Source organism: Camelus dromedarius, chromosome 11 (assembly GCF_036321535.1).
Source record: "Camelus dromedarius isolate mCamDro1 chromosome 11, mCamDro1.pat, whole genome shotgun sequence".
Taxonomy (NCBI): Eukaryota; Metazoa; Chordata; class Mammalia; order Artiodactyla; family Camelidae; genus Camelus; species Camelus dromedarius.
This window is the reverse complement of record NC_087446.1, coordinates 57308601-57331239: the sequence shown is the minus strand read 5'-3', so window position 1 is coordinate 57331239 and position 22639 is coordinate 57308601. Positions and strand designations below refer to the sequence as shown.

Below are 22639 nucleotides of genomic sequence, written 5' to 3'. Positions count from 1 at the left end.
ATACAAGTTACACAGGCAGGTAAGGTACACACAGGCACAGGTAACTGTTCTATACACAGTGAGCACTGATCATTGTCAGCTGCTCCTCAGAAACCCTAGAGAAAAAGGAGAAATCACAGGATTCATTTTTAAGCACCACCACCCTTCCAAAGGAAGGTGCTATCATCACCCACTTCAATTATCAAGGTCTTTACTTCCATTATTAAAAATAGGGAAATGTGTCTCTTAAACCCACGTTCTGTTCCATCTAGCACTGTCCCCCTGGGGGTTGGGAGGCAGCACCTCACCCTCAGTGGGATGATTCACCCGTCCCACGATGGACATGAACGGGCATGGACATGCATCCTTTAAGCCCCAGCAGAATATCCTTCCAGGAAGCCCTGAGATGGAGTGTATTCTAGACCTATGTCATATAAAACAAGGCAAAGTTTCCCTGCCTGGGCTACCCAGATCCCTAGTGGACATGAGGGTGATAATGTGGACCCTCTAACTATTTGCAGTCTTTCAGTGACTCTAATAATCATTACACATGCAACTAATAAGGATACACAGGAAAAACATAAAATATCACCCCTTTTATTTTTAATTATATAAAATCAATGTGCCAACCCTAATTAGCTTATGCTAAAGTTACATGTGTCTTACACAAATACTAGAATTGATTATTACTTAGGTAATGGGATGCTTAGGAACACAGCACTTAAGATTTCACTAGTCCCTTCTGTATCTAAAGAGAGGGGGTCACCTCTGAGCAGATTTTCATTATTATGGTAGGAAGCACAAAATAGTTACCTTAATCGTACAGTTACAAGGTGGGTAGGTACCCTCTCTCCTGGGGAAATGGTACCATCAGACCTTTTATATGTGACCAGACAAGGCTAGTTTATTTAAGATCCTCAACATCTAGAGAAAATCCCTGGGGTGAAATACACAGAGTCCAACAAGGCTTCTAAGAGGAAAGGGATCAAGACTCTGAGCTCGTCCCCCTTGGGACTAACCAGTAACACAGACACCTCTCGTTGTCTGGATTATCCCAATGGGGTCTGTTGACAGAAAAGGACACAAGGGGCCCCCAAAAGGGAGTTCACTACACAGGCCCAGGGTGGCATGTTAGGGGAGCTGGCTCCAGCCCGACACGTGGCTGTGATCAAAAAAGTCGATTAACTCAGGAACTCTGGCCTGGTGCAGGGTTTTTGGAACAAGGACAGGACACGAGGTCAACAGAAAGAGCCACGATTCTGCACCTGATCGGGCCTGGCACTGCTGTCATGCTGGCTGTTCATCGTTCTCTACACTCACTGCCAAATTACATACGGTGTGTCCTTGCCTGAAGTTGAGACTAAGAAGCTTAGAGCTTCCCAGAGAGCCGAGAGGAAGGAGAGCAGTGCCAGAGACCACAAACTCTTAAGGAAATCAGTAGAGGGAACCCAGTCCTAAGCTCCAAAGCCAGAGGCCCTCAGAGAAGATGGGGGTCTCCACGAATTAAGCAGGTAACAAAAGACCCCAGTTTCACTCACTTAGCGAGCCCAAGAGACTGATCACCTAAGTGGTAATGGCTAGACCAGGCAGATTTCTGAATCAATTTGGATTATGAAAGAAGAAAGATGTACTACTGTGGAAAGAGCCAGAACTCAGAATCAGCCAATCTAAGGTTTAGTGCCAACTTTGTAATTCATTAGCTAGATGACCTGGGAGGGTTATTCTAGGCAAAAGGAGCAGCCAAACAAAGTTATGGTGGCAAAAAGAGCACCGAGCAGTCAGTGCTCAGAATGGGGATACAAAAGGGTACCCAGGGCCTGGAGAATGGGAAACAGAACTTTCTAGAAAAGGATTACTTTTATTTGAAACTTTTTATTGCAAAATACAGATACAGAAAACCACTCAAACTAAATGTGTATTTTTAACACCCATATACCCCACCACCCACGTCACAGAATTTTACCAACCACTGTAGAAGCCTGTCTAAGTGTCCCATCCCATTCACAACTGCCTTCCTCCCGACAAAAGTAACCATTCTCTTGATGTTTATAGTAATATTTCCCTTGTGTTTGTTTATGATTTTATCACCCAAGAGTGCATCCCTGTCCACTCTAAGTTTAAAACTTCTTTTTAAAATTTTTGTAATGTTTTTAAGTCCCTTTTAATCTAAAGGTTCCCCCTTCATCCTTTTATTTTCCTTTCAGTGTCTGTATGGAAGATAAACCTTTGACTTGTAGATAGATATTTGTATAGTTTTCTGATGGTCTAGACTTGGGTTGATTCCATATTTATGATTCAATCCAACATATTTCTCTCCTCTGTATTTTCAGCAAACTGACAATTGAATCCAGAGCCTTGGTCAGACTGATGTTGGACCCTTTTAGTAAGACTATCCAGGTGGTGTTGTGTGTTTCACCAAGAGTCAGATGATATCTGATTCTTTCTTTTGAGTGTGTGACATTAGCAGTTATAGCTCAGTGGAGGAGCACATGTTTAACATACACAAGGTCCTGGGTTCAATCCCCAGTACCGCCTCTAAAAATAAATAAATAAGTAAACCTAATTACCTCCTCCCCCCAAAATTAAAAAAGAACACTCCCTCACACCATACACAAAAATAAATTCAAAATGGCTTAAAGGCTCAAACATAAGACAAGACACCATAAACCTCCTAGAAGAGAACATATGCCAAACATTCTCTGATATAAATCATAGCTATGTTCTAGGGCCGTCTACCAAAGCAATAGAAATAAAAGCAAAAATAAATACATGGGGCCCAATTAAACATATAAGATTTGCACAGCAAAAGATACTATAAACGAAAGGACAACCTACGGAAGGTAGAAAATATTTGCAAACAATGTGACTGACAAGGGCTTAATTTCCAGAGTATACAAACAGCTCACACAACTCAATGACCATAAAAAAAAACCAAAACCAAAACAAAAACCCATCAAACAAATGGGCAGAAGACCTAAATAGGCACATGAAAAAAATGCTTAACATCACTAATTGTCAGAGAAATTCAAGTCAAAACTACAATGAGGTATCACCTCACACCAGTCAGAATGGCCATCATTGAAAAGTCCACAAACAATAAATGCTGGAGACGGTGTGGAGAAAAGGGAACCTTCCTACACTGTTGGTGGGAATGTAGTTTGGTGCAGCCATTATGGAAAACAGCATGGAGATTCCTCAAAAAACTAAAAATAGACTTACCATATGATCCAGCAATCTCACTCCTGGGTATATATCCAGAGGGAACCCTAATTTGAAAAGATGCATGCACCCCAATGTTCATAGTAGCACTATTTACAATAACCAAAACATGGAAGCAACCTAAATGTCCATCAACAGACAACTGGATAAAGGAGCTGTGGCACATATATATATAGTGGAATATTATTCAGCCATGAAAAGAAGAAAATAATGCCATTTGCAGCAACATGGATGGACCTGGAGATCATCATTTTAAGTGAAGTAAGTTAGAAAGAGAAAGAAAAATGCCATGTGATATCACTCATATGTGGAATCTTAAAAAATGACACAAATGAATTTATTTACAAAACAGAAACAGACTCACAGACATAGAAAACAAACTTATGGTTACCAGGAGGAAAGGGGGTGGGGAGGGAAAATTTGGAGTTTGGGGTTTGCAGATACTAACTACTATATATACAATAGATAAACAACAAGGTCCTGCTGTACAGCACAGGGAGCTATGTCCAATACCTTGTAATAGCCTATAAATGAAAGAGAATATGAGAAGGAATATATAAATAACTGAGTCACTATGCTGTACACCAGAAATTAACACAACATTGTAAATTGACTATACTTCAATAAAAAAAATTTTTAAAGAATAAAACAAGACTATCTGTTTTCCCCATGTTGGTTTATATTGTACTAGAGGTCCTAGCCATTGCAAAAGTACAAGGAAAAAATGTAAGACTTAGAAATGAAACTGTCATTATTCCCACACAACAAGATTACAACAAAATTGTATGTGCAGAAAACTCCAAAGAACTTGCAGTCAGACTATTAGGTAATTTAAGCAAGGTCACTGGATATAAGTTCGACTAGAAAAATCAGTTGTATTTCAACACACAAAGAATGAACAATTAGAAAATGAAACTTTTAAAACCGCATTTACAATAGCATGAAAAAGTCAAATTGTGGAAATAAATCTAAAAATTTTTCTATACAGAAGCTACAAACCATTATTGTTAATATAATATTACTAATTAACAATTATTAATAAATGAAGGGACAGATCATGTTCATGATGGAAAGACTCACCATTTTAAAGATCTCTGTTATCTCCAGATTAATCTGTAGATTCAATGTTATCCCAATAAAAACCCCAGCAACTTTCTTTTTTAAGGAATATAGAAAGAATCCTAGCTCTTAAAAGCACAGGATGATGGAACTGCCCCATCATTACTTATTTATATTATCCTACATTGTACAACAACAGTCTGAAAGTGACAGTATTACTGCTACCACCTCCAACACTCAGAATCGTTTTTTAAGTTGTCTGTGCACGCTCCTCATTCCAGTAACCCTCTATCTTAATTGACTGGATATATAACCATTTTATGTGATACCTTTATTTTTAACTCTCACTGAGTTTCATTTCTACAAGTAATTATATTTTCAATGCATAAGGAATGGTGGCGTCTTCTGTCGTCTACACATAGTGTTAAAAAATATATATATATGGCGGCTCATTTTCTGAGATTTCCCAACTCTATTCCCCTACGCCACCCTTACCTTCTCTTCTCTATCTTTTGTCTCTTTTTGTCCTATCCTGCTCGACTTTTATTCCACTCCCAGGAGTTTCTCCCTAGAAGGGAGTCTGGATAATTTCATGTCAACAGATCCAAGGGGTTTGCTCCAGCCAGCCAGCCCCTCAGACTCACCATGGGCCCCTGGTACCCATCCATGAGCAGAGGGAGGAAAACCCTTCCCGTCGTCAGCTGCTGTTCTCAGGTTGGTCTGCAGTTCCTTCCAGGGAATAGCTGCTGGGTATTTGGGGGTGGTTTTCTGCTCTTGAGTTTGCAGGGTTTCCCATCTCTTGTCTCTGCTCTCTCCCTTCTAGACAACAATAACACCCTTTCGTGTCAGAAGGTGACCTGCTTCTGAATAGCACAGGGAACGATACTCAATACCTTGCAATGGCCTATAATGAAAAAGAATATGAAAAGGAATCTATGTATGTATAAATGAATCACTATGCTGTAACCCAGAAATTGGCACAACATTGTAAATCGACTATACATCAATATAAACAAACAAACAAACAAACAAACAAACAAACAAATAAGAATTAAAATCGCATGGATTCCTAGCTTTAAGGAAAAAAAAAGGTGACTTGCCCTATCCCCTTGTACTTTGGAGTTTATGAGGATACTGTCACCTCGTTCTATTGTAAAGAAGTTCATGAGCTTGGGATTTTGCCATCTAGTTACTGTCTTTAAGTGGGAATTCAGAAAAATTCTAAATCTGTGCCACCAATGCTCCACGGTCTCAGAATCTCCTAAAAAGGAGTTAGTTTAAAAAAAAAAAAAGTCTTAATGCCACACAAAGGAGTTTAGACTTCATCCTGCATGTAATCAGCTGACAAGGATTTTTAAAGTAAAAGCTGGCGTGATGATGCTTTTCAAAAAGCTCCTTCTGGCAGAGCCCTGGGGGAGAGAAAGACTGGAGGCAAGGATATCAGTTAGGAGGTTACTGCAGTGGTACATACGAGAGTTATAGCAGCCTGGACTTAGGAAGTGACAATGACGAGAGATGGAATTTAGAGAATCGATATGTCGGTGCCTCCAACAATATGACATGCATATTGCTTGCATGTGTTCCTTCCTAGGAAGTGTATACCCTTTATTTTCAGGCATTTCTACCAACAACAGCAACAAAAAGGTGGTTTTTTTAATTGAAGAAAAATATATCCCTTTGTAAATAATCAAGCCACAGTTACACAGTTACCCGTCCAGACTCACCTCCCACTGGCCTCCATCACCCTTTCTGTATTTTGAGATAATACCTTCTCATGACCTCTACCACCAGTCCCCAGTAAGCCCGCTCTCAGCCCCCACGGCAGGAATCACCTGCCGCCTCCCCCTGAAGTCAGCTGTATCCTCTGTCTGGTCCACGAAGCCGCCTCACTCCTCTTGTTGATTTTTCCTTCTTGTGCCTGGTGCCTATACTCAGCACATCACAGACCACCTCTGAAGGACATCGTTTCACCTTCCCTCCACACTGCTCACCGGCAAGCTCCCTAAAAGCTGGTAACAGTCCACTGGTGTACACCCCGTGGTGCTCAAAGAAAAGAATACATAACCCAAACAGCCTTGGGGGTGAGTGGCGCAGACCGCAGAGCACAGGCCAGAACCCCACCCTCCTTCACATCAGGCCTGAGCCCCAGAACCACCTGGAGAGGAGGACGTGTCCCCACGACCCCATGTCCTGCAGGACTTCCATCCCTTGGTTACCCTCCCACCAGAGACAGCAGGACAGCCCCACCTTCCTCTGGTGCCTGGTCCTGGTCTCAGACTCACTGACCCTCTGTCTCCTTCTCAAAGATATTCTTGAAGTTGAATGGAGCTTCCTGGGACTTAGTCAAATAAAGAACAGAGCGTGCACACAACCAGAATGGTGATTCGAGACTGCTGCGCAGGGCTCAGCGCTGCCTGCTTCCATGTCTCGCCACTTGGAAGCAACAGGCCTTAGAGTGAGACCTCAGTATCCCCACCAGGCTGGAGAGAGACCCGTAACCAGCTGGGGTAGGAGTGCCTCTCCTTTGTCCAGAGAAGTGGGAACTGAGAAGAGATTTTGGTTTCTTTCCATCATTCATTTGACAAACATGCCAAGTACCTTCTGTGTACAAGGCATTGTGAAATTACAAAATTGAAACAAGCAGGGGCTGGACTGGGCTGGAGGAGGGAGAGTCTGGTTAAAAGGCAGGGATGGCCTGAGATGACCTCTGGAGGGAATGGAAGGCTGTGGGGACCAACAGGCTGCTCCCATAGCGCCCTGTGCTGTCTGCATTTGCTGTGGCCGTTGGGTTAGTGGATCGGGGGGATGTGCCTCCCCCAATCCACTTCCATCCTCCTTCAGGGGAGGGCAGCCTCCCCGGGACCTGGGAGCAGCAGAAAACACACAAAGCTGGTAGAAAACTCTTCTCAATCCAGCGCTTCTCTCAGACAGAAGTGTCCTGGGCCTGGGGGAAGAGAGGCTGCGGGGCGAGGGTGAAGGGGAGCGAACGCTGGCAGTCCAGACCAGGAACGCAGAATCCTCCCTGGAAAGGGAACGTCCCACGCAGGCAGTGATCCAGTCCCCGAGTCTCAGATTGTCTTGCATCAGCCAGAGAGCCCTGGGGGAGCTGGCAGGGGCCTGAGAGGGGTCTAGCAAAGCCCGCTCGCTTTACACAGGATGGGGCAGAGGTGGTGGCTTTCCAGAGCCACCCAGTGAGCCAGTGGCAAAACTGTAAGAAGAGTCCAAGTGGAAATGTTCCCAGGGCATGGCATTCACAGACCAATGGTGAGCCAGACTTGTGGCAGGAGGCTTCCCGTGGATGTGATATAACCAGGGGCCAGAAATGCACAGCTTATAGGAATGAGCTTGGGCAAAAGTGAAAAACATTCCAAGACAAAGGGAAAGGAGGCAGAAACCAGGTGACTCTGCTTAGCAGGTAAGGAAACCCAGGCTGGGGCTCTGGAGCAGGACACATCCACAGTTCTGACAGAAACCACCCTGCCCTGTGGGTCCCTTCCCAGCACTCTTATTTCTCACCCCGATTTTCTACTCAAATGAGGCTAGTTTGCGTGCCGTTCCCAAAACCCCCGACCCTCTTTGAAACTCTATCCTTAAATGAGCCCTGGATATAGACATTGTCCTCTTAACTCTAAACTCGGAAACGCTAAGTCAGAGTTTTATGCTGGAAGAAAGGAAAGAGAGCCAGGCCAGGCAGCCAGAATATGTCCCCATGGATTGTTCTGGAGAATGTCCCCGCCACACCACCCCATTCTGGCCCCTGACATCCTCCCGGGCTCAGACATGGAAAAATACCGTTTGTTTAATTCATTTAGCACCACAGAAATAGTCTGGAGTGTTCAGCATGATTTTACGTAAGGAAAATAAACAGAATTTTAAAACCAAAAACCAGGATTCAAAAGGCCTGGCTAACAGAGTCCTGACCCTACCAGGGAGGGCGCTGCCAGGGTTCACCTCCTGCCTCTACCTTCTGCTTCCCCAGACTGTGCCCGGGCCCCTGAAATGCCTGGCAGGAATCTGCAGGCACCCCGCCTGAGTTCTCATCCTCCCCAGTCCCCAGTCTGTGTTCACTCTAGAGAACTCTTTTCCACACCGTCACCCAGAAACATATCAATGATATCGCTAACTGCTGCCTCCCATAAACCCATGAGACCCAGAATTGGCTAGCCGGCTCGGGTTTCTGTGTGGCAGTCAGCCAGAAAGCTGGAGTGGCTTGTGGGAGGGGTGGGATGGAGGAGAGGCAGAGACCCTGAGAGTCCGTGTGTCAGGACCAGCAGGGATCTGAGGGTCAACCGTTGCCCAAGGAAAGACCTCAGTCTTCAGGTGGGACCCTCCTCCTTCTCCCCAGGGCCTCCTCATATAAACCAAATTACATCATTCCTACTATAAAATAATTCATAACAAAAATACCTGGCTAGAGACATCCTGCCCTCCGAAGTAATGGTATAATGTATCCAGGTGTACATCTTTTTGTGAGAGAATATTTCAGTGAGATCTGGGTAATGTCAAAAGAAAGGACCTCTTAAGGGAGGGTACAGCTCAGTGGTAGAGCACATGCTTAGCATGCACAAGGTCCTGGGTTCAATCCCCAGCAACTCCATTAAAATAAATAAATCAATCAAAATACCTCCCTCTCCCCCTCCAAAAAAAGAAAAGAAAGGAAGGAACTTTGGGTGATGTCAAAAGCAAATAGAAGACTCAGAGGCCGATTTCAACATTTAAAATAAAGTATTTTTATTTGCATCATGTACAAGGAATTCCTTTAGAAGAACTGGGCTCTCTGAAGACACATAGACGGTAAAGGAAAACAGCAAAGTAACAGCTGGTCTGTTCCTTATTTCACTGGCAGAAAAACAGCAGTTCCCCACATGATGAGCGTACCTACAGGGGTCATTATGTGGTCTGCAGCCATCAGTGTTGTAAAGGCAGAGATGCGTTTCTTCTCACTAGTGAGTCAGCAACTCATAGGATAGAGGGTCAAGATAAAGTGCTTGACAGAGCTGTGGTGTGTCGTGGTTCATCACGACATACAAAGATTTCTCTCCGACTGAGGCATGTGATGTGATGTGCATGCTTGGTCAAAATGGTGGCATGGCCTGGTGCCAGTTCTGTGTTCTCAGTGGAGAGAGGTGGGGTTCCGCTGGGTGGTAAGAGAGAGGAGAACTAAACCACTTAAGCTGATCAGTGAGCAGTGCGCATGGTAAATATCAGCAAACATTTACTGAGTGAACAGATGAAGAATAGGTCAATGGATAGAAGGTGGCAAAGGGAAAGAGGATGTCTGGGGGAGAGTGAAGTTCCAAGGACAGGGAGATGGTGTGGAGCTCCCCGAGGTAGTCAGGGCCACTGAAATTTGCAACAAGGATGATTAATAGTCACTATTACACTGTTTTTGTGCTAGAATTTAACCCCAAATTTTCAGCAAAGTCAAAACCTTCTGTTGGTGGTGCTCAGAGAAATTCAGAGAAAGGGGTTGTGTCCCATTTTGAGGGGCTGATGGTATTCAAAGCTCAAAGAACAGCTCAAGGAATTAAGACAAATGACACACAGTTCAGCAGGAAGAGGACGTTGTGGGGATCAAAAGGGCAGAAGCTCCTGGGACTCCACAGAGATATTGACAAGAAAGCTGCATTTCTCCCAGTGGGAAGGAGGGTCAAGTCTATTCATTGTGTATGAAAAGTAAGTGATAGAGAAAAGCGGAGCCGGAGCCTTCCTCCACTGCCCCCGCATGGAGAAAGCTGGATGAAGTGCATGAAACAGAGAGCACTGGAGACGGCAGAAATTATACATCCACAGTACATTTCAAAGCCTAAGGGAAGGATTCTCTCTCCTTTATCCCCTCAGCTTGGCGCATTTGCCCCCTTCTCTCTGCTAGTCGGATGGATATGGACAGAATGACTTCTCCCTAAGACCCTCCTCATCTAAGTGTCTAAGGAGGTTAAATGTTCCCACTTAGACTTGTCCTTAACTCAGAACAGGAAGCAGGGAAGAGGTTGGAATTCTACCCGGGAGAGTGCCAGGGGACCAGAGGGAGTCAGGACTTGAGGCCAACTGGGGACTCTTCAGGACAGCAGCCTCCTGCAGTTCCTAGAATCTCAGCAGAGAACAGGCAAGTTGCCTCCTCCAAACCTCAGGCAACTCCTTTCCTCCGCCTCCAGCCCCGCAGTGCCCCAGGCTCCCACATGAGCAAGTGAGAACGTAAAATTCGTTTGTCCAAGTCATCTCCTCGAGGAAATTGGCTCTCTGTGCAGCGGGGCCTGACCCCTGGCACCTCTGGGGATTAAGGAGGTGTGTGATAAGGACCGGGGTGTGGAGAGGACCCAGGCCCTCTTCAGGCCGCATGGAACACTTTAGGCTTAGCTCCAATTACGCAAAGGCAGAGAATGGCATGCCACCGAGATGGCCTCCCTTCCTTCCCATTTAAAGCTCCATTGTGAAGCCCTACCTTGGCTTTCTACCAACAGCCCCCCTCTCAACTCTGTTATTCCCTAGTTTTAAGATTCCACAGTGAACTCCACTCAGTTTACAAGCCCCAGTCCTGCATCCAAGCCTTAAACTAACAAGTCTTCAACACTGAAGGCACATACTTCCATCTCCTCTCCTCCAGCTTCTTGTCCAGGAAGTTTCCCCAGATTGATTCCCAGCCCTGAAACTTCCCAAAGTCTGATGACTTCTCAACTTTCCAGCCCATCAGGATAAAGGAATTAAGAATGTACTGAGTGTGCCAAAAACCTGGCTAAGGCCAAGTCCCAACTTGATGGGAATAAAGAGAGAACTTTTTTGTCTCAAATAAACCAGAACTTCTCCCTTTAAATGAGCACCACATTCTTCAAACGCATCACCTTGGGAAGACATACTCATCCTAGGCAGATTTCCATCGCTCCGAAATTGTCTCCCCTTTTGAACTGACTTTTAGAATGAGTTCAGGAGCCAGGCAAAAAGGGAGCCTTGTGATAAAGTCACCAAGTTCAGTTTTCAACCCAAATCTCTGTCCTCATTTTTCCTTATCGTTGATCCTTAGTGATAGTTGATCATTTCCAAATATTAACTCACCTTTCAGAGGTACATGATGTGTCACTCTGAGATTGTTCAAAGCCTGGGACGTTGACTTGGAGGACATTTTTCCGGCAAGCATATCTAAAATTCAGCCAGTTTACCTTCTGGTTTTACCTAGTGCCCTTGACCAAGGTGACTAGTCAGCTTCTACCAGCTCAGGGAGACAACTCGTTATTGCAGTGCCAGGGGGTGCTTGACAGGAAGACCAGCAAAGTCCGGGCGGTCAGGGCAACCAGGTAAAGGCATCTTCTGTCCGTGTCTTAGATGCAGAAAGTATCACTCCATCCTCTTAACAGAAGGGCCACCTCCTCCCTCTGGATTCTACATGTCCTACCCTCCTGTCGAGAACAGGGCTCCGCACCGAGGTAGAGAAGAATGGAAAAGAAGATACAGGATAGGAGGAGAGCCATCAGCAGCCCCGCAATCAGAAGGATGTCCAGCCAGGCATTCAGGGACAATCGCTCCCCCACATAACCCAGGTGACCGGAGTGTGCTTTTCTTTAACCACATCCAAGGGAAAATGAGCCGCTGTCTTTCAGGCATCGTCCCTGCCCCTGCTCCCATCCGGTGCCTCCCCTCCCTCTCCATTCTGGGTAACAACCTAAGCTTGGTAATGGATCATTAAGGACCTGTTTTAAATTTATGAAAAACATCTTGTTTTAAGTTAATGAAAAAGTCTTTACCATACAGATCTCTGACCCCTCGCCCACCACTCCTGGGAGCACCTGCCCCTTTAATTCCTAAGGTGCAGAAAAGTGGAGGGAGTCAAGGGGAAAGGCTGCTGCAGAGGCTGCGGTTGGCAGCGCTGACTCCAGCCCCCTGAGGGCTGACTTCCTCCTGGAAAAGACTTGTGCAAATAGCAAGAACTGTTCCTGTTTGCTGTGTAATGATCTGTCCAAGATGACTTTTGGATTGAGAAGAGAGTGTCTTCCTCTGTCTACACATACTTCCCACTCAAACACACACACACACCACAAACACACACCACACACTGTACACTACACACACACCACATAAAGACACCACATATACCACACCACACTCACCATATACACACCACACACACACACACGTACCACATACACACACGTCACATACACAGGCACACATCACATACACACCACACACACCACATACACACCACACATACACACACTGCACACACCACACATACCACATACACACCACACATACACACACTGCACACACCACACACACCACATACACACAACATACACACCACCCACACAGCCACATACAGACACACACCACACACACACACACACACCCCACACACATACAGATCCCTGTGCTCTCCTGTAGCTGGAAACTTCACCCCACCCCACACCCTCCCCAGACCCTCTCCACTCTTGGCTTTTTTTTTTTTTTTAAATTGAAATACAGTCAGTTACAACGTGTCAATTTCTGGTGCACAGCACAATGTCCCAGTCATATATATACATACATATATTCATTTTCATATTCTCTTTCATTAAAAGCTTTACAAGATGTTGAGTACAGCTCCCTGTGCTATACAGAAGAAATTTGGTTTTTATCTATTTTTATATATAGTGGTTACACCCTTGGCTTCTGATCTCCAGAAGGCAGCAGGTCCTCTCTCACTCTCCTGCCCAAAAGGCCTCTGACACTTCATCTAACATTTCAGCTCTTCTCCCTGCAACAGCCCTGAGCTACTTCAGACCTTCATTTTTCCCTCTTCTGGGTACTCCCCACAGCAGGCAGTGTTAATAGCAAATTCTTTCATTTATTTTATTACCAAGCCTGCAAGGTGAGTGCCATGAGGTAGAAACCCCATCACACTGATCTCTCTGCTGCCAGTGCCCAGTGTTTACGGAGGGACCGGAGCCCCAGCCCACCTTCCTCTGAATTCTGCCCACTCTTCCCCACAGGGGCCTCCTCATCTACCTTTGACATGAGAACTGATTCACCCCCGACGCCAACTTTATTCCTATCCTGGACCACAGGAACTCCCTGACCCTTCCTCCCGAAGACCCTACTGGAAGCCATCAGTGAAGCCAAGCAGCCCCATTCTCTCCCAAGCCACTTGTCCCCCGGACCTTCACCTGTCCCCAGGGCCCTTCCTGGGGAGTCTCATTCTAGACTACTTAGGAATTCAAAGCCCAGTGCCAGCCCTATTCACCACGAAACCCCAAAGAGACTCTCTGAGCCTTTGAGAACCTGCCGGCTCTCTTTCCAGACTCAAGGAAGCTTCTATGGCCTGGATCACCAAGTTTCTGCAGCACAAGCCCACCTAGAAGTTCAGAGAGAGGGGTTATCAGGCTAGGTTCACTGAAGAAACCTCACAGACAGTCCAGCAAAGTGCACATCAGAACAAGTGGCTCGGTATGTAAGAGGAACTCCTGGTTTCCAACACATTCACGTTGCTAATTAATCTAAGTTTAGTCCACCCATTCCACATCCCTTTGGCCCAGATTCTGAAGACACGTAGTTCCACTCATTTATTCTCATTCCATCAAAATATGCTGCCTTCTCGCTGTGTGTTGGGCATCTCAAAGTGGAGGAGGGCATTGTAGACATTACGTGGGGGAAATACATGAAGAAGCAGAGGCAAGGAAAAATAAAACCTATGCAAGAAATTGAAAAAAACTTAATGTTTGAGGGAGGGTTCAGATGAAGGAGTGAGGAGGGGTTGAAATTGAAGGGAAAGACAGGAGCCCATTAGTACAAGGACACATGTGCTCTGCCACAGAGTTTGTGTTTGAGAAATCACTTTAATGGGTAGATGGAAGCCAAGACGCTGAGAAGGAAGATCAACAATGAGTCTGTTTCTTGCATGGAGATAAGAAATGGGGAGGCCTTGCAGAAGCTCTAAATAGACATTTCTCCAAAGAAGACATTCAGATGGCCAATAGGCATATGAAAAGATACTCAATATCAAGAATTACAAATCAAAACTACAATGAGGTATCACCTCACATGGGTCAGAATGGCCATTATTAAAAAGTTCACAAATAATCAATGCTGGAGAGGATGTGGAGAAAAAAGGAACCCCCCTACACTGTTGGTGGCAATGCAAATTGCTGCAGCCACTATGGAGGACAGTATGGAGATTCCTCAAAAAAAAAAAACTAAAAATAGTGGGGAGGGTATAGCTCAAGTGGTAGAGCACATGCTTAGCATGCACAAGATCCTGGGTTCAATCCCCAGCACCTCCTCTAAAAAAAATAATAAATAAATCTAATTTCCTCCCACCCCACCACACAAAAATACTGAAAATAGAATTACCATATGATCTAGGAATCATACTCCTGGGCATATATCCACAGAAAACCATAATTTGAAAATGTACATACACCCCAGTGTTCATAGCACATTTACAATAGCCAAGACATGGAAGCAACCTAAATGTCCATTGATAGATGAATGGATAAAGAAAATGTATATATACAATGGAATATTACTTAGCCATAAAAAAGAATGAAATAATGCCATTTGCAGCAACATAGATGGACCTAGAGATTATCATACTAAGGTAACTCAGTCAGACTGAGAAAGACAAATACATGACATCTCTTCCACGTGGAATCTAAAAAGTGACAACAACGAACTTATTTACAAAACAGAAGTAGACTCACAGACATAGAAAACAAACTTATGGTTACCAAAGGGGGAAGAGAGGGAGGGATAAATTAAGAGTTTGGGATTAACATATATAAAAAAGATAACTAACAAGGGCCAACTGTACAGCACAGGGAACTATATTCAATATCTTATAATAACCAATAATGAAAAAGAATCTGAAAAGGAATAGATTTATGTATATGTGTATGTATAACTGAGTCACATTATTGTACACCTGAAACAAACACAACATTGTAAATCAACTATACTTCCATTTTTAAAAAAGAAAAAAATAAAGCATTAGTAGCCAGATGAAAGAAAGAAAAGAAAGAAAGAAGGAAGGAAGGAAGGAAGGAAGGAAGGAAAGAAAGGAAGGAAGGAAGGAAGGAAGGAAGGAAGGAAGGAAGGAAGGAAGGAAGGAAGGAAGGAAGGAAGAAAGAAAGAAAGAAAGAAAGAAAGAAAGAAAGAAAGAAAGAAAGAAAGAAAGAAAGAAAGAAAGAAAGAAAGAAAGAAAGAAATGGGGAGGCCCTGGAAAAGACAGAAGGGCAGCATGTAAAGAGGGAGACTTGACAGGCCTCCAGGTCCTTGTAATGTAACTGTTTAGGGAGATGGAAAACCATAAAACTACTCTCAGCTCTCAATTTAGATTACTGGTGAATGTTGATGCTGCAGAACAGAAAACAGTGGAGGAGGATGCACAGATGATGGGGAAGCAGGATGAGGCCAGTTTTCAGCTTGTGGGGTTTGATGGGTTTGTGGTACATCCTGTGATTCCCCATCAGCTGGTGGATGTTAATGTTCAGGAGAGGAATCTGGGCTGGAATGAAGATGTGGGAGTCCTAAGTGTGACTCCAAGGATGAGTCACACAAGAAAGTCTTTAAAGAGGAAAGAAGAAAAGGGCTAAGAATAGAACAGTGGAGAACATTGAAGGGGCAGAGAAAGGAGAGTCAAAGAGGGGTGAAGGGTGACCAAAAACGGGAGAGGAGAGAGAGAGAACACATCCCAACATTTCAAAAGATGAGTGCTTAGCAGGGTCACAAATCAACAGGCTAGAAAGTGGAGATTGTGTTTGGGTACCTTGGCAAAGACTGTTTCTATTCCAGGGATGGTGGTGGGAACATTACGGGGTGGTAACAACATAAATTAAAAGGAGGATTTTGAGGCAAAAAAAAACTTTTAAAAAAAGTAGTTTTTTCTAAAAAAAAAAAAGGTTGGTTGTGAAAGAATTGGAAAGAAGCTAGAAAGGAATAATGTAAAGGAAACAGTTTATTTTTAAGATGTCTCTGTGTTGAAGGGAGCAAGCCAAGGAGAGGCTCACAACCATCCAAGCAGGAAAGATGACCCATTGGACCTTCACAAGTGCACTGGAGACAGAGGCAAAGAGTCAGAGAGATTGTGTGACATGGCCAAAATCACCCTGCTACTAAGTGTCAGGGCAGAACTTCGCCCCTAACCCTGTGAACTAGGACGGGTGAGCTTTTTCTTCCTGGATGCGACATCTGCTGCTGTTCCCACCATGTACCAACTGTTTCTGCATCTGGCTGGGGCCCTTGCCACTGTACTTCCCTCAAGACAACACCCCAACCTACACATTTTTGTCTGCCTGGGCCCAGCATGGTGCCCGGCACCAAGAAAGCACCTCAAGAAATAAAACTCAATCCATTCTCACCATGGCCCCAGGAAATGGGCCAGGGCAGAATCCACTCCAAGCAGAGAAGACGTCTCAGAGAAGTCACTGGTTTTATCAGGAGCAGAAAGCAAAGTTTCAGGTTATCCTCAGCTCCCCCACCTTGGGCCTGGAATGGAAAGAGGAGGGAGAGGGCCCATCTTAACATATGTATTCCTCAATAAACCTGTAGGATAAAGACTATAATTTCCAATCATCATGAAAAACAATTGAAGTGGGGCAATGAGTTGCCTCTCCCAAGGCCACATAGCTAGCTAGTAAATTACAAAGTTGAGTCACTAAGCCATCTCCCCAGGGCTGGTTCTGTCGTCCCAAAGCAAACACAAGTCCACAGGAAGGGATTCTGAAGCAGCCAGAGCACTTTTGGATTTTCCACTCTCCTGGATTATCCCACTGCTGGCCACCATCTGCATCAGAAGGGCCAGCTGGGAACTGACTACATCCCTGGCTACTTTACTAGGAGATTTTTCCAGAGCTGAGAATCATTAGCTGAGACTGAACACCTTAGTCAGGATCTCCAGAGGCTGGAAAACCGGTTACAGTGTGGAGATCCCCAGGGATGATCCCAGCATCTCTGGGCCTTAGTGAGGAGGGGGCTCCAAATGTTATTACATTGAAATCATCAAACTTGGAGTATGTGTGCGTTTCCCTGGAGGAAAGGTGGGGTGAAAAGCCTGGCCAGGAGCCCACAGGATGGAACAGCCCCGTGAAGCATCAGCAGGGCCTTCACCCTGAACCGCAGCGTCCAGACTCAGCCTTCCCAGAGAGCACGGGTCCCAGCGAGTTCTTTGACTCACAGCCACCCATCACCCAGGTCTGCAGGGGCTGAGCCTGGCTGCCGCATTCCTCACTTCCCCTGCCCAGTGCTGTTTTGCTGTGCATCACAGTGTTGAGTGAGACTTTCCCCATGGCCCTGGCATTGGCATTGGGCCCACGGCAGGAAATCACAGGCCCTCAAAAGCTTCTCCCATCCAAGTCAAGTGAGGGGATGTGGGCATCGCTCACAGATTGGAGGTTCCAGTCCAAGAGGAGACTAATCTCCCTCCCCCAGATGGATGCCGTCTCCAGACTGACAGGGAGCTGCCAAGCCTGGAGCACGACAGCTCTTGGGAGAGCCTGTGTCCCCAGGCATCAGAAATATATGAGTTAGGGAAGGTTAAACTACTGTAAACAACATCCCAGCATATAGTGGCTCAAACACAGTGGGAGTTTTGTCTTTCTCATGTCTCAGATCTGGAAGAGGATCTCTCCATCTAGTCATTTAGGGGTTCGGGCCGCCAATGGCTCTGCCATCCTTAGTACCCGGCATCGAGGTCATTCTCTCATCTTCATCACTATTCCAACAACAGAAGTGCAGAAGGTGCAAGGAACAGATGGCTTGGAGGTTTACTGGGGCTGGTTCTCCTGGACCAGCAAGTGATACGTGTTGGTGGAAGAATTCAGTCTCATGGCCACACCTAACTGCAAGGGCTGGGGAATGGCTGGCAGGGAGATGATCAGAATGAATGTTGGTGTCCCTGTAGCAACTTCTGCCTCAGGGCAGAGTGAACAAAGAAACTAGCACCTGCTTGTCATCTGAAATTTCAGGAGGAAGCTTTCCATGGTAGTGCATGGAAAAGATGCAAGAAGACCCTCCTGCCTCAGTCTCCTGAAGTCTTTGGAGGGCAAGGAAGAGAACCCAGAATTTCCCATCATTCCCATGAATGCGTTAGAAGAGGAGTCAAAGGCCAAGGCTGCACTGGGGATTTCCTAACCAGATCAGAAGAGGCAGCACGTGGAAGGAGGGGCGAGGTGTGGCCCCTGGCAGGGCCCAAGGAACTGCCCCTCTTGAAGGACTGCACAGCAATGAAGGGGACTGGGTGAAGCTGAACCCCATCCACCCGGAGACCACCCTGCATCAGTAGAGGCCCTCAGAGGAGCAGATGAAGGGAGACCAAGCCAGAAGGAGGTCAGGACTTCTCCTCTCATTGCCGCTGACCAGCGACCTTAGAAGATCTCTGCCATCCTGCCCCACCTCCCTTGAGATCCAGAACCAGACCCTGCCCCCTCGCAGGTCTCTCTAGTTAAGTGTCTGCTGGGAGAGGAAAAGGGGTAAGATCTTAAACTGGATGTGTTACTGAATCAAACTTGGGTTGGCTCATCCGGTGCACAGCAAAGCCAATTTCCTGACACCAGGTTATGGTGAAGGAACAGCGCTTACCGCAGGGCTCATCAAGGAGAACGGGTGCTCATGCTCGAAAGACCCTAACTCCCCAGTGGCTTCCTTTTCAGGGAAGGGCTTTTAAAGGCAACATTTGGGGTGAGGGCTGCAGGGTACATGACTTTTTTCTGATTGGTTGGTGGTGAGGTAACTGGGTGATGTTTCAGGGACCTTAATCACCAACCTGCTGGTTCTAACCAGTCTGGGGTCTATGTGCTTGTGGTCAGTGTGTAGTCACCATCCTCTGCCTGAGTGGGGGCCTTAGTTCCTGCAGAACAACTCAAAGCTCTGTGTCAGAATGTTATGTATATCCCTTGAGAAGGAACTAGGACTCTAAACTATTGTTTCTTGACTGCTTTTCCTTTGTTTCTGCATTCCTTCACGTTCCTAGTTAGTAACCACCTACATCTGCTCTTTGGAACTCATGGAAGGCCTAGGAAACCAAAGCCTATTTCTACAAACAAGAAACGAGGGACACAGTGGGGCTTTTGTGCCCAGGAGAGCCCCGCAGGGTCCTGCTCAATTTCAGATGAATTCTTTCTTAATAGCCAAAAAGGAACTAAAAACTGTGGAATCTACTCAATATGTCACTAAAACTGGGAAAGGGAGATTGGACAGGGCATAGTTGGAAGCACCGTTTGCAGAAAAAGAAAACTCCACCAAATCCTGACTGAGCCATAAACTGTTGTTTCCAAAGATAAAATTAAACCACAAGGACCAGGATCTGCCTTCATGAAGATTAGTCAAGAACTTAGTGCCCAGCTCTGAAGGGGTCTTCCCTCATGTCTGCTAAAAATTCAGCCCTAATTCTCAGAATGTTCAGGAAAACACCGAAGAAGAGATAAGAGACAAAAGCCAAAGATGACGGATCAAGCATGAATAAATGTTAGCATGTGAGGACTCCAGTCCCCAGTGAACCTGGGGAGCATACATGGAGATTCTTGGTACTATTTTTGCAAATTCCCTGTAAGTCTGAAGTTATCTCAAAATAAAAAGTAAAAATAATACATAAAATGTATTTTTTTTAAAAAATAAGAAGAAAGCAAATCAGATTTCACATGGGAATGCAGATTTCTAATTTTTCCTGAAGAATTAGAATGTCTGGCAAGAATCAGCCCAAGGGAGGGGCAGCCGACCACTGTGGACAGGACAGGCACACTACAGTTTGCTCCGGCTCTACCACTTCCTCCCGACTCCCTAACCCTGAGGTTGAGGGACATTTATCATTGCATCTCTGCTGTTGTCTGCCTTACACCTGGCCTGCCTGTCTTGTTTATATAACCTGCTTAACTCCTGTAGGCATTGAAATTCGCAACCCTCTACCTCTACCCTTTGATTCCAAGTCCCCATCTGGACTTTGCCAACCAAAGTAGCTGGACCACATGGGAGCTCTGAGAGTTCCTTTTAATAAGACCACAGCAGGAGGGCCAGCTGTTTGGTCTTCTTTGTGGACTTGTCCTGCACCTCCCTGGATCTCACCACTTCACCTGTGAAACCAGGAATAGAAAAAGAGTCTTTCACTTTAAGTCTGGAAAAAGCTTTCTGAAGTTGCACATAACATGTCTTTTTCCCTCTGGGCCCCACCCAATGTCCACTAACCCTTCCAAAAGCAAAATATTGAAGGTTACTGTAATGGTTCATTTTATGTGTCAACTTGGCTGGGCCACAGTGCTCAGATATTTACTCAAATATTATTCTGGCTGTTTCTTGGAAGGTATTTTTATATGAGATTAACATTTAAATCAGTGAACTTTGACTAGAACAGATTGTCCTCCATACAGTGGGTGGGCCTCATCCAATCAGTCGAAAGCCAGAATAGAACAAAAGACTGACGTCCTCGGAGGGAGAAGGAACTCTGCCAGCAAATGGCCTTTGGATTGACAGCTCTTCCCTCGGTCTTTAGCCCAAAAGCCTTCAGACTTGAACTATAGATTTTCGACTTTCCAGCCTCTATGATCTTGTGCACCAATTTCTTAAAATAAATAAATATATATATACAAATGTTTTATATATTTATATAATTTATTTATAAATTTATACATAAATATATTTGTTAAATATTTTTAAATAGTTTATAAATTTATAAATATTAATTTTAATTCCTCAATATTTTATATTTTATAATTTTTTAATTATAATTATAAATTTTATAATAAATGTTTATAACATTTTATAATAAATGTTGGGCCTCTGCAACATTAAGTTTTTCCAGTCTTAATTAATCAGTACCTGTATTACTCAAGGTTCTCTGGTTGTTGGAAGTGAATCACTAGGTCCAGCCCATGCTCGTGCAGAGGGAATTACACAAGGGCATGAGTGCCAGGAAGTGGGGACCATTGGGAACCATCTTAAAACGTATGCCAAAGCAAGGAGGGAGCAGGTGGAACAAATGCCCCGACCTCTCTCTTCCCATCCTCTGACCTCCCATCAATGTCCCCCATTAGCCAAACTCAGGTGGCAGCTAGAGGGTAAGGGAGTCCAAGCGATGCAGCCCACAAAGTGCATCGTCCCAGATCAGTACAGAGATGGGCAGGGAATAGACCTGAGGGAGGGAAGAGGGGGAGGGATGATGGATGGAGAATAACCAGGATGTGAGAAAAGACACAAACTGACAAACAGTCATCATGGAGATCAGGTACCCTAGAAGATAAGACATCACTGAGAACCCCTCACCCAGACATATGGGGTGCGTCTCTCTTCTCTAAGCCCATTCTTTCCTGGGCTGTACAATGTGGGATAACATTGAACCTGGGCACATTTATAAGGTAATGAAAATTTTCTATAGAACAAATGTCCCTCCCTTCCATCTCATTCCTCTTGATGTCAGTACCTGCCTCTTTAATTCCTGAGGCCAGGAGGAGGATTGGGGGAGGAAAAGGGCTGAGCAGTGACATTTGGAAAGACCTGTTCTGTGACAGCTCTAATGTTGATGCCAAAATTTTAATTTCCTGTTCGAAAAAACTTGTGCAAATAATGTAGTTTGCTCCTGTTGGCTTTTCTGATGTGCTCATTGAGGTTGCTTGGGGTCTAGAGGCAGAGCTTCTCCTGCAGTGTACACACGGACACACACACACACACACACACACACACAAACACACCCACACACACACCCCAGGGCACTGATGCACTCAACACTTTCTCCTGTAACTCAGCCCTCCCATCCCAGTAGAGGCCACCACCACCTCCAAGGCTCCCAGGCCTGGACCCTCAGGCAAGCGGGCAGTTGTCAGGTCCTGTCCCCTCATTAGTTCAATGAATCCCTCTTCTTCACCTACTGGCCACTGTTAGGTGCCAGAGAAACCTTAAACATCAGATCACACAGGGAGTTAGTGGGGAACCCCTACTTTAACCCCATTCCCACCCTCTATGTCTGGAGCAGATCAGCTGCCTGAATGTGACGGTCATCTTACCTGGAGGCCAAGGATGGATGAAGTGGCCTGAAAGTTCTCCCTCTTCATGCCTATAATGTCCCGCCCCATTAATTTTCTCTTCCTTTATCCCCTAAAGAGATTAATGTCCTGAACCGAGACACCCCAAACTTTTGATCCTCATATCAAAAGTTCCCCAATACTTGCTTTCCCATGCTCATCTGCAGAGCAGCCATGAGGCAGAGAAGAACGCACGACCTCCTGGTCCTGCTGAGGGGCAACGCCAAGCAAATAGAGCATCACAGATTGGTATCCAGTGCCCTGTTCCCACCCATCAGCCCCTCAATGGGCTCCTGTTTCCCCTTGGCCCCAGTCTGTTAAGCTTCTAGCACCAACCTGAACCAAACCCAACCACCCTCTGCGTGGTTCAAGAATCCCACACAGTCCATAGAAATGGATCATCTAATGAA

The 22639-nt window shown here is 45.3% G+C and overlaps 1 long non-coding RNA gene across 1 annotated transcript in view; it reads right to left on the bottom strand.

The window, feature by feature from the left end:
* LOC135322396 (uncharacterized) overlaps window positions 1-22639 on the bottom strand; it is a 53524-nt gene that overhangs the window by 13545 nt on the left and 17340 nt on the right. The window lies entirely within an intron of this gene.